The sequence below is a fragment of the Felis catus genome, chromosome C2 (assembly GCF_018350175.1).
Source record: "Felis catus isolate Fca126 chromosome C2, F.catus_Fca126_mat1.0, whole genome shotgun sequence".
Lineage (NCBI taxonomy): Eukaryota > Metazoa > Chordata > Mammalia > Carnivora > Felidae > Felis > Felis catus.
In genome coordinates this window covers 32,519,553-32,542,368 of record NC_058376.1, presented here as the reverse complement: position 1 = coordinate 32,542,368, position 22,816 = coordinate 32,519,553, and the positions used below count along the sequence as shown (strand labels likewise).

General features: G+C 36.6%; 1 protein-coding gene across 6 annotated transcripts in view; it reads left to right on the top strand.

Moving 5' to 3' along the window:
• Nucleotides 1–22,816, top strand: part of ROBO1 (roundabout guidance receptor 1) — a 1,129,831-nt gene that overhangs the window by 494,998 nt on the left and 612,017 nt on the right. The gene's annotated exons all lie outside the window — the stretch shown is intronic.

Below are 22,816 nucleotides of genomic sequence, written 5' to 3'. Positions count from 1 at the left end.
GAAGCCATCTTAAAGTGAAGGCATATAAGTTCATTATTTGGTCACCAAGCCAAAAGTAGCCGGCAGTCCAGCAAGTGATCACGGTCCAATAGCTCCTTCACTCGTCTTCAATGCCATGGTCTTAAAAGTGTTAAAAGATGCATTCCAACACATTCTTAGTATTGTGGGAAGTAAAATAGGTCCTCGTGGTGCAAATGATAGCCTCTCGTACATTCCAGAGCATGTTTATGTTAGTACAGTGTCCTTAACACCCAAGCTATTGGCAGCTTCCCTCGGGGTCTCCTAGTGACACATCAGGTGTCTGTTAGTGACCGTGTCACCATACAAACATCTTTCTAACTCTGTATACTTTGTCACTAGTGTGGATTATTAAAAATATTTAAGGAATTTACCTCAATTTCTTTGTGATCTACATGCCAATAATCTACTTGGTTAATGGTTATTTTGGTACTACACACTTAGAAATAAATATTATGCATATTTTTGCACACTGTATAAACAAGTAGAAATGCATTTTTTTAGTTTAAAAGGTATTCAGTATATGAGAATTACCAGTGTCCTGACATAAGTTAGCTCACACATGTAAGGTCAGCTTAGTCTTACAGATCAGTGTCATGGTCCACTAGGTTTGATAGGTCAGGAATAGAATGTAGTGTAAGACATCTCCCTGGGGAGCCAATATGAAAAGTTGTGGATTAACGGACTGCTTGCATATGTGTGACTGTGTTCTTTGCAGTGTATATTTTGTGATTTATAAACTGATGATACAATTCTAAAGAAGACAGCCATTTGGGACTATATTTATGTTATGAACAGAATCATAAGTAATCTTGATAAGAATTTTTTCTCACAGACTTTCATTTAACACAATACCTGATACATAATGGCTATTGAATACGTATTTAAATTATTGCTACATGCTGTATTAGATTTCTAAATCTGCCATAACAAATTAGCACAAACTGTGTGGCTTAAAACAACAGAACTTTTTTTCTCTTGCAGTTCTGAAGGCAAGAAGTTCAAAATCAAGGTCCCAACAGGTCATGCTCCCTCTGAAGGTTCTAGGGAAGAATACTTCCCTGACTTTCTAGCTTCCCAGAGTTGCTGGCAATCCTTGACGTTCCTCGGTTTGTAACAACATAAATCCAGTCTCTGCCTTCATCTTCACAGGGACTTCTCCCTCGTAGGTCTTGTGTATGTGTCCAAATTGCTCCGTCTTACAAGAACACCGGTCATAAGGACACCCACCCTAATGTAGTGTGACTTCATTGTCACTTGATTCCATATACAAGACCCTATATCCAAATATCATACCCACAGGTTCCAGGTGGGCCTGAAATCTGGGGGGATTCTGTTCAACCCAGTATCCATACTAAGTTGTGTAATTACTTAGCTTAATGGTATCAGAGATGTGACCATAAATTAATGAAACACTTGTTAACCCATAAGCTACAAAATCCTAACATTCATTGTTCACCCAAGTACATTGTGAAATACAAGACACAATATGTCACCATTTCACAAAAAAAAGAAAGAAAGAAAGAAGAAAAGAAAAATTCTTTGCCCTGAGAGTTTTCTCAATAAAATGAATTTTTGGTCATATGAATTTTTTTTTTGCAGGAACTAGATGGTTTTTTTTTTCATTTTTCAAGTTTTTATTTAAATTCCAGTTAACATATAGTGTAATATTAGTTTCATGTGTAGAATTCAGTAATTCATCACTTACACATAACACCTAGTGCTCATCACAAGTGCCCTCCTTCATCCCCGTCATCTGTTTAAGCCATCCCCCTGACCACCTCCCCTCCGGCACCTCTCAGCTTGTTTTCTATAGTTAAGAGTCAGGTTTTTTTTTATTTTGGCCACGTGAATTTTTAACACAAAATGTTATTCCCCAACCTACTAACCTACATAATTCAATAGACATGTTTCTGAATTTTTGTATTAAAAAACAAATATGTAAATACATAAATAAATACACTTTAACAGCAGTGACAGTAGTTTAAAGTTGAATACTTTGCAACTGCAACAAAATTAAGAAAAGCAATCTGAGTAATGGATAGATTCCTAAATAATAGTTGATATACATACATACAAATGTATTTACTGTCTCCACTATTCCTAAGAGTCTGCGATAGTACCCTTCCTCTTCCCCTTCTTCCCAAGCTGACCTCCCTTAAAATCTTATACCCTTCAGTCCACAGAACAAAATACTATATATCTTTCTGTTGTAAGATGAATAAGGTCTTAGGCTCTAATGTAAAAACAAAACAAAATACTGTGGATCCAGTTATGCAAGCTAGGTATCTAGGGGTCAGGTAAGATTCTTGCAATCCCCACACTTAGTTTCTTAGCAGCAAGACCTAATGACCCTCCAAAATATTGCTTGAATTTGATCTCACTCTATTGTCATCTCCTTGCAGAAGCCACCTTGTCTTTTTGCCTAGATCATTGCAACAAAAGCTTAACTGGTTTCCCTGCTTCTACCCTTGCTTCTGATCCCTTATTACACATGTTCACTCGATAGCAAAAGTGATGTTTATACATCGGGTCACAATATTTCTCTTTTTAAAACCTTGCAGTGACTTACTCTCAGACCTAGAATAAAATCCAAACTCCCTGCCATGTGTCTAATCTACGTAAGGCAGAATTATGTTATCCTTTCTGTCAGCCTTTTGTTTGATTTTTCCATGTTCCTTACTGAAAATTGCGATTACCTTTCTGTTGCACTGCCTTTTGGCTATCTTCTTCTCCAGGATCTTTATCTCTCTCAGGCATAAACTCTGTCATCTTTACCTTGTACCTCAAGTTTTCTACGATGTGTGGCACACAGTGGGCATCCAATAAATATTTGTTAAATGAATGAATAAATCTGCAAGCCATCATAAAAGTAAATAAGAGATCACTTATCTCAAAGTGGAACTAAGAGTGGTCAGAAATGCTTTCCTTCGCACTAGAAAAATAAAGCTGGAAGCTGATGGCAATATCATTTATTTTTTTTTCCAAATTCTGTCCGAAGTTTCCTCACAACTGCTTCTTTAACAACTAACATAGACCACAGCTTTCCTTCTTTTCTTTAAGCATCAGGAGAACATCATTAATGTTTAATATTTGAGCACAGGCCAAGGTTTCTGTTTGTAAGTCTCAGGGGGGAAGAATTTTGATAATTGAATGATTTCCGGCAGGGAAGCACATTCCCAAATCCACATACACTCATGTCTATCCCAGTCTCCTCTGCCAAAATGCTTATTTATTCTGTGTCTGGGGTTTTCTAGTTTAAATAAGTCCTTCTGACTCATTACTGTGTCCACTTGTATTTGCTGTACAAATTATTTTCTTGTTGATTCTATGCCATCATATATTACTTGAGGAGTATGTCTTACAGCTCACAGAAGTTCCTAGGTGGCTGTGAGCATTGTCACAGCAGATACTGAATCATTTTTCTTGTTGTGGACTGAAGCTTAAAATAAGCCTTTTGGCTGTTTATGATCAGCAGCTGAAAAGTTTCTGTTGTCAGCAAAGCTCAAAATAGTAAAGTAAGTTGGGGAAATTCTGTTATTGCTTTCCTTCTCTGGCCGCCTTAAAAATGTTTACATTTTGTTGCTTAAACAGACTTCTCTTAGTAAGTGTACCTCCCTAGATACCTTTGTAAGAGCAGTGGCTGCTAAGCCCTAAATTTCATTGTCCCAAATAAACTGACTTTTTCTTTCTTCTGTTGTTTAAACCTTTCAAGTCATCTGAAAGGGATGCAGTTAAGAAGCTGCTGTTGATGCTTCTCGTATAGAGGTTGGCTGTCAGGACTGTAGAAAGTGGGGTGTTTTTTTTTTAATTTTTAAAGGTTGGAAAATTTGTGGTACTTGCACCTTGGCTTGGAACTATTTAACTGTTCGTTCAGAGAGAGTAAAAAATGGCACTGTTATGTTACAGGGTTTTTAAAGTTCTATATATGTTTATAGTTTTTTCCCAATTGTATGTATCCTGGTGCTTACAAAAGGTAAATCGGGCCTTTTGTTTTTCTCCAAGGTGTTATGCAATGTTAGGAAATGTAAGGTCCACAGGGCATTGGAGTAACAAATGAAACGAGTACAGGACTAACCGATGACCGCGACATTTATAATAACTAGCATTTGTACAGTGCTTACTTCAGGCCAAACACCGTTCTAAGTGCTCAATATGAATTAACTGGTTAGTTTGCACTAGAATTTTCTTGGTTCTAGTAATATATGGGATATTGTTATTATCCCTATTTTATACGCGAAACAATGTGGCAGAAAGGACATACGCAGCAGCTAGTGTCACACAGATAATAAGGGACAAGGCCAGGATTTGAACATCGACATGGTGGCTCCAGGGCTGTGCAATGCAGACCATAGTGAGGGAAGGGAATGGATATTAAGCTCGTGTATGATTAAGGCAACGGAGAAATAGTAGAGACACTTTTGAGCAGGCTTTTCAGTCAGATACTACATTAGGAATGTGAAGATTCTCTAATATTCATCACTGTGAAAACAAATGTTTACAATAGTAAAACTTACATATGTTGCTATTCAGGCACAGAAGCAAGACTCAGTTCAGTTACCAGCTGCCAAACATTTGAGCCATGGAATGTCACTTTGTCTTAGTTTTCTCATCTGTAAATTGAGAATAATATTAGTGCCTACCTCATAAGGTTGCTGCTGAAATTGAATGACATATACATAGAATTGTAGAAGGTGGTGTGGCACATCATAAGTTATATTGTTGCTTCTAAAGATTTTCTTTGCAAATTTAAAATTGTAAGCCATCCAGGCCAACAGGCACATGAAAAGATGCTCAACGTCTGCTCCTTATCAGGGAAATACAAATCAAAACCACACTCAGATATCACCTCATGCCAGTCAGAGTGGCCAAAATGAACAAATCAGGAGACTATAGATGCTGGAGACGATGTGGAGAAACGGGAACCCTCTTGCATTGTTGGTGGGAATGCAAATTGGTGCAGCCACTCTGGAAAACAGTGTGGAGGTTCCTCAGAAAATTAAAAATAGACCTACCCTATGACCCAGCAATAGCACTGCTAGGAAGTTACCCGAGGGATACAGGAGTACTGATGCATAGGGGCACTTGAACCCCAATGTTTATAGCAGCACTCTCAACAATAGCCAAATTATAGAAAGAGCCTAAATGTCCATCAACTGATGAATGGATAAAGAAATTGTGGTTTATATACACAATGGAGTACTACATGGCAATGAGAAAGAACGAAATAATGGCCCTTTGTAGCAACGTGGATGGAACTGGAGAGTGTGATGCTGAATGAAATAAGCCATACAGAGAAAGACAGATACCATATGGTTTCACTCTTATGTGGATCCTGAGAAACTTAACAGAAACCCATGGGGGAGGGGAAGGAAAAAAAAAAAGAGGTTAGAGTGGGAGAGAGCCAAAGCATAAGAGACTCTTAAAAACTGAGAACAAACTGAGGGTTGATGGGGGGTGGCAGGGAGGGGAGGGTGGGTGATGGGTATTGAGGAGGGCACCTTTTGGGATGAGCACTGGGTGTTGTATGGAAACCAATTTGCCAATAAATTTCATATATTGAAAAAATAAATAAATTAATTAATTAATTAAAAAAAAAATAAAATAAAATTGTAAGCCATCCAAAATAAAATGCTACATTTCTACACACAAATTAGTGTCATCAACTTTAATCTTCCTTTTAAAAGATCATAGTGTACACACTTTAAATATCCAATACCAGAGAGACAATTTAATCAAACATTTTATTTCCAACCCATCCTTGGGCTGCACATAACTACAGGGACAGATTGAGGTAGAGACACAGCCCCAGACCCACCCAAGGGAAAAACATATTTGATGTGTGATTCCCTAATGGAATTAAAGTTCTTTGAGTCTGTCTGTGTTCTTTAGGGAATATCCTGCTCAATGATCAAATGTAAGATTCTTTCATTATTGTTTCAATCAATTTAGGATAAACCTTTCTCATTTAGTTTTGACTCTGTATAGGTCCCTTGTCATTAGGCATGATAAAGCATTTTTCCCATGGTCTCCAGTGAAAGGAACTGGCCGGTTTCCTAATTACTATTCCTTTGTTTCATTTCACCTACCACATTGTACTTTGCCTTTTTCCCTTTGCGCTATTTTCTTTGCTGCAGTCACGACCTAGTTTTCTTTGCTTCGTTTTTCTGTGTAACCTCTTTCTCAGTGCTCATTTTCCCCTACTTCCCCCACCCTCATATCTGGAAAGACCTCAGAGCTAGCCAGTTGGTTGTCTAATCAAACCAGATTCCAGGTTAGTTGAAAGTCTGCAATACTCAGCTGAATGAGTGTATAAATGAACACTAGGAAGGACACAGATGTCTGACTTTGCAGTTTCTAGCCACATTCACATACATCTAATTATAAAGGATACATTGCAAATCCTACATGAAGTATAAATTCAGAAGAATATGTAGATGCCTCCCAGTAGTTTTCCATGTGAAAATATTTTGTTTGAAATTCAGTACTGAAGGGTATCTGGAGTTAATAAAGAGAAAATTTTTATTCTGTCCAGATGAATGAATTTAAAACCAATTTTTCTTACTGAAGAATAACAGTCTATATGATCTTTTAGAAGCAATGTTAAATAGATCCAGTGGTTTAAAAAATATGTATGTTATGACTAGATTAACTTTCTTGCATTTTTAACTTTTAAGCAGTGAACCAAAATTCAGACATTTTAATCATGTATGGTAGTTAATTTGAAATTCAACTTGGTGGGCAAATCTCTTGACATTCTTTCATGCCACTTATGACTTCTTGTAACCAGACTGTATTTTCAGAATGCTCTTATGTCTTAAAAGAAGAATAAGAGGGAAAAAAAAGAAACAAGGCATAAACAAAAATAAAACAGAAAACAATCCATTATTCTGAATATTTCCATAATACTGTTATGTTATGTATAATGTTTTATTCAAATACAAAAATACAGTAAGAGAATCATTTTTAAGTCTAGGATTGATACTGGTAAGTTTCAAATATAGAGTTAGAGTATAGATACTAAATTCTGACCATTGTCCAATCTAAATATGCCTCTCCTGGGGCACCTGGGTGTCTCAATTGGTTGAGCATCCGACTTCAGGTCAGGTCATGATCTCACAGTCCATGAGTTCAAGCCCCGTGTCGGGCTCTGTGCTGATAGCTCAGAGCCTGGAGCCTGCTTCAGATTCTGTGTCTCCCTCTCTGTGACCCTCCCCTGTTCATGTTCTGTCTCTCTCTGTCTCAAAAATAAATAAACATTAAAAAAATTAAAAATAAGTAAATTAATTAATTAATTAATTAATAAGCAAGCCTCTCCTATCTGCTTTGACCACAGGTGTATGGCTGTGGCATTAGCTACATGATGCCATCACAGAAACATTTTATCAAAAACATATTTGACTACTCTTTCAAAAAAGCAAAGTATGATGGGGTGCCTGGGTGGCTCAGTCAGTTGGGCATCTGACTTCGGCTCAGGTCATGATCTCATCATCCATGGGTTCAAGCCCTGCATCGGGCTCTGTGCTAACAGCTCGGAGCCTGGAGCCTGCTTCAGATTCTGTGTCTCCCTCTCTCTCTCTGCCCCTCCCCTGCTCAAGCTCTGTCTCTCTCTCAAAAATAAATAAATATTAAATTTTTTTTTAAAAAGCAAAGTATGATAAATGTAGGGACACATGGAGAATTGTGCAGGGAACATTCTGTGTGCTGGAAGTGTTTTCTAAAGACAATATTAAAAAAAACCCAAAACTATCCTGAGGGTATTTATGTTTAAACACATGGTTTAAAGATGGATTATATTTGCAGAAACATCCTTTACTTTCAAGGACTATGAGTGAAATTTTCTTTGGTACCTGTCATTTTAGTATTACATAAAATCAAGTGCATGTCTGAGTAATAAATGACTCCAAGCATTGAGAAGCTATCAGAGGGAGAGAAGAAAACAGTGAAGCGTACTTCACTTTAGACTTCGCAGGGGGATGAGTTCTTGTTATGTAATTTGACCAGTGGTATAATAAGGAAACAAACCAAAGACAAAGATTACCTAAAGGAAAGAACATGGACAGTGGAGTCTAACAAACATGGATTCAAATCCTTGCTCAGATACTTCTCATCCATAATATGTCAGGGATAGTAACACTTGCCTCATGGGGTTGTTGGTAGAAGCAAAAGAAATACCGTTAAATGCCTGGGACATTGTAGATACTTCATGCGTAGTAGCTATTATTAGCAGTATTATGAGACTGAACAGACATTTTTATCCTTCTGATAGGAGAGACTTCTAACTTGTCAACCAGCTGTAGATAATCAGTAAAAGTTTAAGTATAGATCAAAGGAAAAATTATTTACGGTGATTTATAGTAAGCAATGCAGTTTGTGTTTTTGTTGAGGTTTAAAGAATCCATCGCTCTTTTTATGATGCCACTATATCACTTTGTGTATGTCTTTATATTAGCACACGCCTTTCTATATGTGTAAATTTTTGCATGGGGATGGTAACCTTCTTGAGCTCCTGTTTCTTCAACAGAAGGAACACATACTATCTATTCATCTTGTGTTCTCACTATTTGTCTCATAGCAGGTGTCTAATAACCTCATAATTGTTGAATTTGAAAAAGAGATGTTAATTTCTTAATCATCAAACTTACAATCTACCATTCATGAAATTTCAGACCCTTTTGGAATTGCTGTTTAAATATACCAAGTGCTGGGCACCTGGGTGGCCCAGTCAGTTAAGTGTCCCACTTCAGCTCAGGTCATGATCTCATGGCTCATGGGTTCAAGTCCAGCATGGGGCTCTGTGCTGACAGCTCGGAGCCTGGAGCCTTCTTCTGTGTGTCCCTCTCTCTCTGCACCTCCCCTGCTGACACTCTATCTCTCTTTCAAAAAAAAAGTAAACATTAAAAAAATACACACACACACACACACACACAAACGCAGATACACACACACATACCAAGTGCTTCCCACTTAGGGAGAGTGACAATAAAAGTATCCTTAATCTTAAAAATATCTGAATTCCTAAAAGTCTGATTTTTAAAATATTTTATATTTTTTGTTCATATTAATCTGTTTTCAAATTACATCTGTCATTAGTAAACATTTTCAATTTGAGATGGATAATCCCACAAATTATTTTTTCTTATCAAGGCTAAATATCACACTCAAGAAGGAAGCATATTCTTAAAGCTATGTATTTAATGTAAAATGAAAAAATAATAGAGTAGACACTAATGGATATCATTTTAAAACACTAAAATCACAGAAACACTATCCTAACATGTTTATGTGGGTAGGAAGAAAATCTTATAAACAGGTTAGTCATACATTAAATATTGGATTTTCGAGTGGGAAATACAGACATAGATACTATAGCAAAGATCTGATATAAATGTCCTAAATAAGTGAATTTTTTTTTTCTTACAACAATCTGAGTATAATTGGTATAGGTCTGGCATGGTTTCATGGGGTCAGGAAACACAGGCTCCTTTTGTCTTGGTTCTCTGCCACTCTTACTAGAGAACTTTCACATCTTGTTCCAAAATGGCTACTCCAACTCCTGCCATCATGTTCACATGCCAGTCACATCAAGGGGAAGAACAGAGGATCCTCCCTTGAAGGCTACCATACAAAGTTTGCATACCGTTTTATTTTATACACAATGCCCAATGTATTTACATTTCACACCTAGCTGCAAAGGAGTCTAGGAAATATATTTTTCATATAACAAACAACAAAAAAGAAAAAGAAAAAAAGCTGAAACCTATAGGACTTATTACCAAAAGAATGAAGGGGAAATTGGATATGAGAGAACATTGAGGTGTCCCTGATGTAAGAGTTTAAGTCAAGAGGGATTTTATATAGAATTTACATCATTACTCTGATTCTTGCCTTTCAAAATTACCCCAAAACACATTAGGCTAAAATTTCAGGGAAAATATATGTGAATCATATCATCCTGAATAATGGTTAGTTGTAACTATCTAAGGTGATTTCAATAATCCAATATTGTATTGCAGGCTAAACATACATCAAAATTTTATTGTTGATTATGAAAACATAGCTTATAACAGCTAACAGTCCTGAAAATTGATTATATCCCAGGCACTGTTTTAAACATATTCATGAATTCACTTAGTTAATTTTACCTCATCTCTTTGAGGTAAGTTGCTATTATTAACCCAGCATCGAAGATTAAAAATATAATAAGGAAAAAATATCTTACTTTTCCAAAAATATTTACTACTTGCATTTTCTTGACATGAGGTACTTGATGTGTGAATGAATAACTGCCTGAATGGCAAGCCAAAACTCATAGACATGAACATAGATATTCAAATAATTGTACCTCTTTGGAAGGAGCCGTCTTTCCTAGTGGCATTTCTAGTGACCAAAACATTCTTGACACTCCATTTATGGAGCTCTCTAGAAAGTTTGTTGCTTAGTCTTTTGAAAATGTAAAATGAGGAGAGATATGGTCTTTAGACAATGATGTGGGTTTCATTTTATGTTTGGAAACAATGAGGTCATTCAGGAAAAGTCTTTTGGAAAATTAAGCTAGAAGAAACCAAGTGTAGTCAAAAATGAAGTGTCCTAAATTAACAAGAATGCTTCTCTCATTTGACAGATGAGCTGATAATTTTGTACAGTTCTCATATATTTGGGTTAATAGTAAAATAGTAAAAACTAAGTTTAAATATCTTTAAAGTAAAAAAAAAAAGAGTTATGTCCATACAAATGATAGCAATACAAATGTTTTCACGGGCACAAAAAACATTCTTTGGCATGTATGTATACAGAGGAAAGCTTGGCTGCATATCTCTCTTCCTCAGTTTAAAATAAAATCATAAGGGCACCTGGGTGGCTCAGACGATTAGGCATCCGACTCTTGATTTTGGCTCAGGTCATGATCTCATGGTTCCTGAAATTGAGCCCCTGCATAGCGCTGTGCCCTGATAGTGCAGAGACTGCTTGGAGTTCTGTCTCTCTCTCTTTCTCTCTAACCCCCGCCACCCACCGCCCCACTTCCATGCACACTCTCTCTCTTGTGGTCTCAAACTGTATAAATAAAAACAATCACAAGGTCAAGAAAAACACAAAAACTGTGAATAAACTGTAGGGTCAAACAAAGTTTAAATATTTAACATATTCTTTGTTAATTGAGATTTGCTCATAAGTCTTGGTTTGTATAGCGCTGAACAGAGAGTGGCAAAAATGAGGCTAGAAACCACGCAGGAGTTTGATCCCAAAGAGCCCTTGTGCTGTGGTAATGTTTTTGCCGTTTAAGGGAGGTGATACAAGCTGATCTCTGTATGACTAAATCATTCTGTAAGACCAAACGACAATATGGAAACTAGATTTGGAGCAGAGACCTTGAAACTAGAGACAGGGAGACAGCTGAGACAGTTGCATGGGGACAGACAGCAGAATCTAAAGTAAAGCACAGATGTTGGGGAGGGAAAGAGGAAGTACTTTTGAAAGATGTTAAGGAGTTAAAATTAATGAGACTTGGAAACCAATTACATCCAGTATAATATTAGAAAGGGGGAGGAGTCAAGAGTGATCCCTAGGTTTTTGCCTGGGCCTTGACTATAGCATCATGATGGCTTCTATATTGAGCACTTAGACTATGTCAGGCAGTTGGCTGAAATCTTCATATTTGTTACCTTAGTGCTCGAAAAACAAGACAAACAAAACAAACAAACAAACAAGGCCCTCTTTATAAATTAAGAAAGTAGAACTTAAATGACATTAAATAATTTCCTAGGTCATCAAGCCAGAGTGTCAGAGAACATTGAACCCATATCAAAGCCTTGTTCACTTTGCCTTAGAAGAGATCAGGGAGCCAGACTAGAAAGACCTAATTTTCCTTTTTATAGAAAATTATTATAGAAGTATTACCTTGACAGTCCTATGAAGGGATTAAATTTCCAGAAAGTTTCAAGGTAGGGATTTTTTTGTTTAAAAATTGGAGGCATGGAAAGCAGGGTCTACATCTACAATCTCATTTTTAGCTAATGATCAAAACGTGGTATATACAAATTGCTTAGTCCATAAATTATTTTATTCCATTTCAAAATTAGATAAAACTCAAATATAAAGATTTACCAATTAAATTTATTTATACCCAGCTTCATAGTTTATTTCTTTATATGATATGACTGTTTTCAGACATAGACAAAATTTTATTTCCTTAAGTAGCAGGGAAGCCTGAACAAGGTAAAAGGCAAGGAGAATCAAAGAGTATATTGTCCCAGGGCCTAATGGCATGATTCTCGTAGGTCATGCTTGGCACAAGGCCACACTACATTCTTGGTACAGACCTTGATAATGTTCTCTGTTTTACAACATGTGGTGCTGTCTTTACAATATCAGCTCCCAAGTGGGCTGCTTTTGTCGTAATCAAGTAAACTTGATCACGGTGCTGCTGTTCCTGGAATTTTTGGAACCAAGCACCGTGGTTGATAACATTTTTCTTACTAAGATTTTTCACTTGAATTTCTTCTGTACTTAAAAGCAGCCACCGACTGCTCAAGAATAGATGATTTTTCTACAACATTTGGCAAAGAGTATTTGACAAGTTGAAGTGTGTGATTTAGATAGAGTGAACACTGAAGAAATTGACTCTAGAATTTTCAGCAGTTCCTGCAATTAAAACCAAAGGCCATTCTCCTCAAGCATATATATACTCTCTTTGCCGCTGGGTGTTTTGATTCGTGATAGCTTCTGTTTCCTGAAGACATCTCAGAACTTTTAGTACATTTTCAAGAACACTACTACCAATAAATAACGTTATTTTATAAATTCCCCATATTGCATTGTCCTATTTGCTTGTTTTTTCTTCTTGCTGTTGAGAACAATTACATTGTTAATAATCTGGGATGCTTTATAATCTGTTTTTCTTTTCTACCATTGTTTGAGAGTGCTCAGATTCATAATGTTTTTAATAATCAAGTTTAAGCCATGGGATATCACTCCTACTGTAGTTAGAGTTTAATATTCAGCCAATATTCTTGCCTCATCTGTTTTCATTTAACTTGCAATGTCAGCCAGCAAGCTGCATCTGTACTATTCACTATCTTTATCTAATTTCAAATAATTTTTAAAAATGCACACTGTTCTATTCTGTCCTTGTTATATTAAAGAGGAAACAAACAAACAAAAAAAAAAGATTGATCCCATGCATATCCCAGAACCTATGCTTTCTTTCTTTTTTAGGTACATGTCTGCATATACCACATATCTGGTGATTCGTTGTTCAGAGGGCACAGTACACATTCAGATTCTGATTCTAAAGAGTAATTTCATTAAATATATCTAAAAGACTAATAATAGAGTTGAATATTCATCCAAACATTCCCTATCCAAATGGAATTTAACTTTCTGGCAGTCGAGAGAGAGAGACAGAGACAGAGAGAGAGAGAGAGAGAGAGAGAGAGAGAGAGTGAGTCTTAAGCAGGCTCCACACTCAGCACAGAGCCCAACCCAGGGCTTTATCTCATCACCTCTGGTTCATGACTTGAGGCGAAATCAAGAGTTGGACAATCAACTGACTGAGCCACCCAGGCTGTATTCCTTGAGGTAGATTTAGCCCTAAAGTCAAACAAGTTTCAAAGATGGGTGAGAAGGATTTGCACTTTATTTACATTTGCTTTTATTTGGGTTTATTTTTAAAGTAACAAAGCAAAGGGTAAGAATGTAATAAGGATATACATAGGTGGATGTGCTTTCCAATTGCCTTGCTTATTTCTAAGAGTTCCTGAATTCAGTGCAGTGGCAGTAGCCCTTCTAGGAGGAAGGAGTTTTTCAGCAGGGAGACAGAGCCAAGAACCTTGGGTTCTCTGCATTTGATATCATCAGTTACCTCTAGACCCCTCCTCAGGTCCACCTCTCAACTTCTGGGTCAGCTACACCCTTAGTTTTGCCGCAGTTGTTTTCTATGTTTCATAGGTGTAATCTAGAAGTCATAAACCATTAAGTAGAGTTTATGTCATTATTACTGGTAAATAGTGTTTAAAGCAGAATCTGTTGGTGTGCTCTGATTATATTTCCTTATCTATGTTTCCTGTGTTATCCTCATGCCATGTTTACACTTCACCAACAGATAGAAATAAAATCCCCTTTGGGGGGTTTTCTATGCTTTATTATTTCAGCCATGGCTTTCTTACTACATTTTAAATTCAAGATTTCTCCCTTCCCTTCTCTCCCTTCTCTCTCTCTGTCTCTCTCTCTCTCTCTCTCTCTCTCTCTCTCTCTTTTGATTCCTCTTGATTTTGCCTTAATTTTCCCCTTTTTTTTAATTATAAGAAGACATTTAAAGGGCCACCTGGGTGGCACAGTCAGTTGAGCACCTCCTGACTATTGGTTTCAGATCAGGTGGTGATCTCAGAGTCATGAGATTGAACTCCACATTGGGCTCTGCACTGAGTGTAGAGCCTGCTGGGGATTCTCTCTCTTCCTCTCTCTCTCTCTGCTCCTCTCCAGCTCCTGTGCACACACACTCTCTCTCTCAAAACAAAAAAGACATTCAGAAAAAAAATAATTCTTAGGCTATTACCACTTTCTCATTCTGTTACTTCCTTTTCTTTTTTCTTATGAAATATTTCACTGAAATTCACCGTGTCATGGACACTTCCCATCTGAAGCCTTTTTTCTTGTTGTAAATATAATTGATTGTTCCCTACACCCATAAAGCCATCTCAGAATTATCATTCCAAAATGTATCCTCCTTTTGTTCCACTTATGGCTTTCTGTTTCTTGATTGATTCTTTTATTTTTCTGTATTATACTCTCAAGTAACTTTTTACAAAAGGGTGAGTGGAAAGTAAGTTTTCGGACTTCTCCTATATCTTAAAATTCCCATCACATTTGATTGGTGCCTTTGACTGTATCTTGTTCTAGACCCAAAATTATTTCCCTCATAACTTTGAATACATTGCTTCATTGTCTCCTGGCTTTAAGTTTGCTAATGGAAAGTTGAATTACCTTTTATTTGTAGATGGCACTTCTTCTAGGAGGTTGCCTTAAGTTCCTATTTATCAACTTTCTGTCCTGTGGGAGGAAGGACAAATTACATTACTAATGACTCAGAGTCTCTTTTGTTCTCTGGTTGCTCTTTTTTCATTGAAAAGAGTGAAAAAAGACATAAGTTCTGCCCCACTGGAGTTTAATGTTTAGTTAGGACAATATATCAGTTATTGTTGCTGTATAGCTAACTGCTCACAACTTGGTGACTTGAGACAATAACCTTTTATTTGGTTCCTGACTCCACAAGTTGGAAACTTGGCTGAGTGGTGTTAATGGTCTGGTTGGGGTACAAATGACCTCTACTAAGGTCACTCAAATGTCTTCAGTGAATTTGGAGATCAACAGAAGCTAGCCAGTTTCTCTTGGCCTCGGCTGGTAGGTCTGGGATGGCAAGAAAGGCAGAAGCTTCTCTTTGTTACATCCTTTCAGCAGCTTCACTGGGCTTACGTACATAAAAAGAGCAAGGATTCCAAGAGTGGTTTAAAAGGCAAGACCCAGAGTGTAAGCATTTTTCTAGTCTCTGCTTCACATTTGCTCTTATCCCATTGGCCAAGCAAGTTACAGGGCCAACCCCAGAGTCAGTGTGGGAGGGTGTGGATGGAAGGAGGCATGTGGAAATTGGATCTCCCAGGACAAGAGGTAAACTGTAAGACCAAAAATTAGACAGAAGAATTTTGAAACACTCTAAAAAATGTAAAAGTAAAACCATAATTTTTATGTTACAATATGGTATATGTCGTAAGAATTCAGTGAAACAAAGATGCTGAACTCCTTCGAAAAGCTTCATAAAAGGGTTGGGTTTCACCAGGTTATTAAAAATTATGGATGAATTCAGATAGGCCAAACATGGCATGAAGACTCATGGACAAATTGAAGGGTGAGGAGTTGGAGGGGAATGGGGAAATGGGCATGTTATTTCATGGAATTTGAGGATTTCCTTTGCTAACGACTAGAAATAATGCTAGATACTCAAATTAAGGTTAGCTACCAAAAGGCCACAAAAGACTGATTGCAAGAGTCTATTGTTGATGACATTTTAACATTAGGTAAAATGGAAGAGAATCTTTGCTGGCAAAAATACACTTCTTGGGAAAAAACCTCAATTATTCTTCAGAAAGATTTTTGATAGGGAAAATTATGACAAGAATTGAGGACACCAGATATTTTGAATTAATAGAATCCAAGATTTATAAAGTAATAAAAGAGGTTAAAATTTACTTTCATCCTGAAAGATACCTTTCAAAGATGAACAACAACTGGGGTGCCTGGGTGGCTCAGTCTGTTGAGCGTCCGTCTTCGGCCCAGGTCATGATCTCACGGCTTGAGTTCAAGCCCTGCATTGGGCTCTGTGCTGACAGCTCGGAGCCTGGAGGCTGTTTTGGATTCTGTGTCTCCCTCTATCTCTGCTCCTCCCCTGTTCATGCTCTGTCTCTCAAAAATAAATAAATACAATTTTTAAAAAAATTTTTTAAAAAGATGAGCAACAAGCTATTTAGCATATCATAAACATATAACAGCATCCTAGTTTTTTTTTTTTAAGCTTTTAAATTTTAATGACAGGATAGTTAACATACAGTGTTATATTAGGTTCAGGTGTCCGATACAGTGATTCAGGAATTTCATGCATTATCCAGTGCTCATCACTATAAGTGCACTCTTTAATTTCTCTCACATATTTCACCTGTCGCCTCACCCACCTTTCCTCTGGTAACCATCAGTTCTCTATAGTTAAGCATCTGTTTTTTCACTTTTCTCTCTCTCTGTCTTTTTCCCTTTGCTCATGTGTTTTGTTTCTTAAATTCCACATATGACTGAAATTATGTTACTTATCTTTTTCTGACTGACTTATTTCACTTAGCATTCACTAGCATCCATCCATGTCATTGCAAATTTAATTTTTTTTTATGGCTGAATAATATTTCATTGGGTGTGTGTGTGTGTGTGTGTGTGTGTACACACGAGAGAGAGAAATACACACATCTTCTTTATCCATTCATCTATGGATAGACACTTGGGCCTCTTCCATAATTTATTGTAAATAATGCTACAATAAACATAGGAGTGCATGTGTCCCTTTGAACTAGTATTTTTGTAATTTGGGGGTAATTACCCACTAGCATGGTTACTGGATCATAGTATAGTCCCATTTTTTTAATTTTTGAGGAACTTCCATACTGTTTTCTACAGTGGCTGTGCCAGTTTGCATTCTCACCAATGACACGAGTGTTCCTTTTTCCCACATCCTCATCAACACTTGTTGTTTCTTGTGTTTTTGATTTTGGCCATTCTGACATGTGTGAGATGATATCTTATTGTTGTTTTGATTTGCATTCCCTAGATGATGAGTGATATTGAGCATGTGTCTGCTGGCCATCTGGATGCCTTCAGCAGAAAAATGTCTGTTCATGTCTTCTGTCCATTTCTAATTGGACTATTTGTTGTTTTGAGTGTTGAATATAATATCAGTTTTTTAATATATTTTGTATAGTAACCCTTTATCGGATATGTCATTTGCAAAAATCTTCTCCCATTCTGTAGATTGCCTTTTAGTTTTGCTGATTGTTTCCTTCACCGTGCAGAAGTTTTTTATTTTAATGTGGTCCCTATAGTTTACTTTTGCTTTTATTGACCTTGACTCAGGAGACTTATCTAGAAAAATATTGCTATGGCTGATGTCAGAGAAATTATGCTCTCTCTCTTCAAGGATTTTTATAGTTTCAATTCTCACATATAGATCTTTATTCATTTTAAGTTTATTTTTGTGTATAGTATGAAAAAGTGGTCCAGTTTCATTCTTTTGCATGTAACTATCCACTTGACCCAGCACCATGTGTTGAAGAGACTGTCTTTCTCCCATTGGCTATTCTTTCAGCATGCTAATTTTTGAAGGCACTTGTGAAACCAGAGTAAGCTTTTCTGCAACTGACACAATTTTAGTCTTTGTTTATGCCAGTGACATGACTGATGCTGCTTCTTCATTATGGTTAGTCCAATTTATTTAATATTCTTAGCCAAGGAATTATTGTTCAAAAAAGAGTAGTTAGGGGGCACCTGGGTGGCTTAGTCAGTTGAGCGCCCGACTTCGGTTCAAGTCATGATCTCGTGATCCGTGGGTTTGAGCCCCACGTCCAGCTCTGTGCTGACAGCTCAGAGCCTGGAGCCTGTTTCTGATTCTGTGTCTCCCTCTCTCTATTCCTCCCCTGCTTGCACTTTGTCTCTCTCTCTCTCTCTCTCTCAAAAATAAATAAACATTAAAAAAGGAAGAAAGAAAAGAAAAGAAAAAAGAAAAGTTAGAATTTTCTACCAAAGATTGTTAATATAAAACAATGCATTGCAGGGCACCTAGGTGGCTCAGGCAATAGAGCCATGGACTTCAGCTCAGATCATGATCTCATAGTTCATGGGTTTCATCCTACATTGGGCTTGTTTCTCTCAAGGCTGAGCCTGCTTCAGGCCCTCAGTCCTCCTCTTTCCCTGCCCCTCCCCACTTGTGTGCGCTCGCTTGCTCTCTCTCAAAAATAAATAAAATGTTAAAAAATAATAATGCATTATAAATTGTTTAAATCACATATTTAATTCCCTATAGTATAATAAATCAAGACCCATTTTTAGGAAGGAAGTTAAATATGTTTTACTTTTTACAAAGGGAATATATTTTATTTTCATGAATTATAAACATTTTTCTTATGGCTATTTTCATTTTAAATAAGTGAAACACATATATGTATATATTATATACATGTAATGCTGTATATTATATATAAAATGCTAACTAGATTATCTCAACTGATATTAAAATACTTTAAGAAACTAAAATGCCTTGCAATTTTATCATTTGCTGGATGTCCAAATTCATCTTTAAAAAGATGTGTGGTTTAGGTTGAAGAATGTCTCCATATTTAGCCTGAGCTCTGTGTATTAGTAAACCATACAAATTACGTGACATTTTAATATAGTTCATCTGTAGACATGAACCTCATCTCTCTCCTAATTTGGGGAAATATTTGTAACCATTTGTGCCAAAGAAAGCATTGGCCTTTCCACATAAATGGATAGAAAAAGAAAGGAGGAAGGAAGGAAGGGAGGAAGGGAGGGAGGGAGGGAGGAAGGAAGGAAAGGACAGAGGAAGGAAAGAAAGGAAGAAAAAAATCACCCTGACAACTAGAAATAATACTGATCTCTTGCACTAAATTTTAAGTGTATCCAAGTCAGATCTCATAGTCTGATTGTTCCAAATATGCCCTCCAGTGGCTTCTCATCTTGTTTATTGTCCTTATCACAAGGTGCAGGATACTTCACATTTACATTAATCACCAAACTGTCAGAGGCTATTGACATTTCACACACTTTTGAATGGTCCATAATCTCTTTCTGCATTTGGAGAACTTTGGTTGACCCTTCACAAGGTAGAAAGAACTATAGTTATATACTAAAATTATCTACTTTTATAGCTGAGTTGAGCTGTTTCTCTCCCTTCTACACTCCCACGATCTCCTCTCTTCCTTCTTATTTTTCTAATTCTTTTTCATTCCCTCCTCCTTCTCTTTCTCCCGCCCCTCCTTTTCCTGACTGCTTTGCATATTTCCTGATCCCTCTATAAGCACATAGAGATGTAGAGAGTTTCCATGAATTAATAACACTAATTTTCCCCTAAAAAGTGAAGTTTAATACAAAATTCTACAGCAACCTGTTAGAATTTTCTTAAAATCAGTAAACCAATCTTGTACCGTCAGTTATGATGATTTTTAAAATTTTTAATAACAATTGAAGACCATTATGTAAAACATCATCAGTAGCAAACTTACTTTGAATTAAACCTGTAATGTTAAATTAAAGGAATCCCATATAGATTAATATCAAGAAAGAATTTTGGTATGTATTTTTATACTTATTTCCTTTAAGGTATGAAAGCAATTAATAATAAAACATTACTAACAACTAAAGGTGTGTGTGTGTGAGTGTGTGTGTGTGTGTGTGTGTGTGTTACATGTCGAGGTATTCGAAACATACCACATCCATCAATGCATTTAATCTGCAAAACAACTCTGTGAACAAGCGTTCATTTTATAGTTAAGGAAGATGAAGGACAATGAAAACACACAGAAAAAAGCCATGGCTTTGTTTTGTTTTGTTTTGTTTTGTTTTGGTTGAGGATTTGTTTTTTTTTTTTCCCCTGATAGGCAGTTAATATAGTCACCTATGCGACTGAGGAAATTTTTTAACTTTTTAAAAAGTGAAGTATACTCAAGAAGAGTGCGAAGTATATTGCAAGACCAGCCATAAGCTTATTCATCTGTGAATCTTTTATCCTGTTTTTCTGTTTTCTTGCAACATCTTGATTTGCATTTTCAAGATAGTAATATTCTCTCACATAACTACAGGAAAGTTCTTAACTTTGGTAAACATAACAGGGATACAACTTTTATCTAATCCACGTTTTTATTTTTTCCAACTGACCCAATAATATCTTCTATAGGTTTTTGTTTTGGCTTTTGTTTTTGTTTTTACCAACAGTACAGTATTCAGTCTAAGATCAGGTTTTGCATCTAGTTTTCATGTCTCTTTAGTCTCCTTCAATCTGAACATTTCTATAGTATGTTTTTGTCTTCTACATTTTGAAGCATGTAGTGAGACTGAGGTCTTTCAGACCAGCAAGTGATTACTCAGAGGCTGGTAGTGAAAGAAACAAATCTGAAAGAAAACTTGAACATAAGGGAAATGTCTGTGAAAATTTTACTAGATATTTCGCGCAGGTATTCAAAATAGTAGCTGCTATATTTATTCAAGGAAATCAAAACAAAATTTAAGAAAATAGAACTATTATTGCACACATTTCCAGTTTTCCACTAAATCTAAGTGTCAAACTCAGCAGAAGAAAGCCCCTGTATCTCTGAATCCACTCTGGCAAAAATGACACAGTATATAAAATGAATCGGTTAATTAATTACTAATTGATTCATTAAAATGATCCATCTACAAGTTTATACTAATTTGTTTCTTTGAGCATATTGAAGATTGAGTATATGGAATTCACCCTGTAAGATCAAATAGTTAATTAAGGTAATGGTAGCTTAGACTAAACTAGGTGGATGAATTTAAGTACAATTTGGAGAGTTAAATTCACAAGATTCTGTGATGAATTAAACATGGGAGGTGAGCTGGAGGGCCGGGCTGGGCATAATTTTTAAGCTCCAGTTTTGCATATCTGACTCAGCAATGTCATTCATGGAGACAGCCAAAGAAGGGAGAGGACTAGGTTATGGGTGAGAAGGCCAAAAGTTCAGTTTGGGATCTAGTTTCTTCTTAGATATTTGACTAGTAATACAGTAATATAATACAGATCTGAAGCTCACTGAGAAGGGTTGAAGTGAAAAAAAAAAGGATTATGGGTATCACATGTGTGTATATAGGTGATAGTAGAAATGCTGAATATACAAGATGCCTAGGATGATGCTAAAGAGAGTGAAGAAAAGAGGGCCAATGGCACAGCCTTGTATAATGCCCACTCTAAAGGGTTTTGTGAAGATATTTAGATTGCTAAGAAGCTTGGAGGAAAACATCAGCCAGATGGATGGAAGTCAAACCAGAGAGGCTGTGTCACAAAGGACTACAAGTGGATATTTGAAGGAATTAAGAAATATCCACCATTCTCAAAGGTTGCCAAGAGGGAAAAGAAGTGTTGAAAAAATGATCTTTGACTTTGGGATCATCATGGGTCTGGTGACTTTATCCAGAATTTCTACTGTGGGGTGATGAGTGTAGATCCAAACTGGACTGAGTGGTCATGGGAAAAGCAGGAGAATGAATCAACAGATTAGTGCTTTAAATAGTGACTGAAGAAATAGGAGTGGTGGTAGCTGGAGGGGTTTGTGAAATTGAGAGACATTTGAGTCCAGCTTTCTTTTAAAAAATAATAGCCATTGGAACAAACTTAACTGTCATAGGAGAGAATGAAGTTGGGAAGGAATGTTGAATGTATAGACTCATGAAAAGATAATAGAAGGTATAACTTCTTTGAGAAGGTGGGAAAGGATCATGATTCAAGGTGAAGGATGTGGAATTGGCCTTAGATGTAGAAGCAACTCCTTTGCAGGGAGGAAGACAAGGAGAAACACAAATATAGGAGTTGTAGGTTTGGAAGCAGAAAGTCAAAAGAGTCTCTGTGGAAAAAAAATCACCTTTTATTATGAGGCAGAAACTCGGGTCTTTTTATAGAGGAAGGGCATGAATGGAAATCGATGTTTCCAGGAGCTCAGAGAAGACTTGAGTGCCTTTCAGGAGAATGGGAGAGTATTTCTGTGTCCCATGGACAGTATGTGGAGCCTCTTGAGGTTGGAGATCATGTATTTATTTTGTTTTGTTTAAGTTTTTATTTTAATTCCATTTAGTAAATATACAATAGTATGTTAGTTTCAAGTATGCAGTACAGTGATTCAACAGTTCCATAGATCACCTAATGTCCATCATGGCAAATGTGCTCCTTAATCCCTATCACCTATCTAAGACATTCCCCCAATCCCTCTTCCCTCTGGTAACCATCGGTTTCTTTCTCTACAATTATTCAATTCAGTATTATTCAGCCATAAAAAAAGAATGGAATCTTGCCATTTGCAATGACATGGATGGAGTTAGAGATACAATGCTAAGTGAAATAAGTCAGAGAAAGCAAATACCATATGATTTCACTCACATGTGGAATTTAAGAAACAAAACAAATGAACAAAGGAAAAAAGAGACATTAAGAAACAGACTCATACATTTATTTTGAGTGTCT